The following is a 1,132-nucleotide window of genomic DNA, read 5'->3' as shown; positions in this document are numbered from 1 at the left end:
ATGCCCCGACACGACCACCCGCACCAACCACATCAACACAGCCCGCACGAGGATGAGCTCGACCTGGAGCGCGAGCTCGAGATTCTGCTGCAGTCGCCCATGCTCTACTCCCCACAGGACCTTGCCTTAGTCGCCGGTGCCCCAGGCCTGCCGCCCGACCCGCAGTTCGGCGACGTGAGCCTGGCCACCCTGGCATCCCACGGCACCCCGCCGGTACCGACATCGATCGACGAGTTGATCAACACCATCTTTGATGATCCTCATCGACCACCGCCACCGCACCTCCCGCTGCTCCTGCCGGCCCCCGCGCCTCTTTCTGCGACCAACCCGCTGTCGATGTCAACATCGTCAGCAGCACAGGTGGACCTGTCGCCGGCGGCGGCAACGGTGACCCTCACGCACAAGCCTCGCGGCTCCCACGGAGTGTGGCTGCCTCTGAACGACAGCCAACGCATCCGGTACGCTCCCCCCCTCCGGTAAAAGATCATTACACCAGATAATTTGTGTGAGACTGAGCCGATTGGCTTTCGGGGCTTTTAAACAAGAAGTGCGTGTGACACACTTTTGACTGACCGAGATCTGCCTCTCTTGCGCCCCACCACAGAGTGACCAAGGGCAAGGGCAAGCGGCTGCGGGTGGAGGTACGGTGCAACAATCGGTTCACCTGGCAAGAGCTGCAGTTGGGCCTGGTAGAATGCGACAACCCCGCCGCCGCCGCACTTCAGCAGACAGACACGTCGACGTCCGGACAAGAGTGCCCAGACTTCTTCGTCTGCGCCGATCGGAGCACCATCAAGGTACCGCGCAGTTCCCCGCCTCGGCAGTTTTTTTTTGGAATGGGAAATTTTTTTGAGGCACACACGCCGCGGGTGTTGGGCTTACTCGAGTGCTGGCTGGATGTATTCACACAGGATGAGGACACGGGAGGCACGACGGCCGTGGTGGAAGTGCATGTCTCGCGCCTGCGAGCCAAGTTGCAGTTCCTCATCACGATTCAGTCGGGCGCGGGCGGGTGGACGTGGCGAGGGCGGACGGTGCCCTTCATCACGCACAACAACGGCAAGGACCGAGTCCCGCGCAGGAAGCGAGGATCTGCCGCCACCGGCCCGGGCAAGTAGCACGTTCGTTGTTT

The 1,132-nt window shown here is 62.2% G+C and overlaps 1 pseudogene; it reads left to right on the top strand.

Moving 5' to 3' along the window:
• ACA1_161740 overlaps positions 1–1,118 on the top strand; it is a 2,371-nt pseudogene extending 1,253 nt beyond the window's left edge.
• Positions 1,119–1,132: the final 14 nt, after the last annotated feature.

Source organism: Acanthamoeba castellanii (genome assembly GCF_000313135.1).
Source record: "Acanthamoeba castellanii str. Neff unplaced genomic scaffold scf7180000084726, whole genome shotgun sequence".
NCBI classification, from domain to species: Eukaryota; Discosea; order Longamoebia; family Acanthamoebidae; genus Acanthamoeba; species Acanthamoeba castellanii.
The sequence above is the reverse complement of the archived record's forward strand: the minus strand, read 5'-3'. Positions and strand labels throughout refer to the sequence as shown.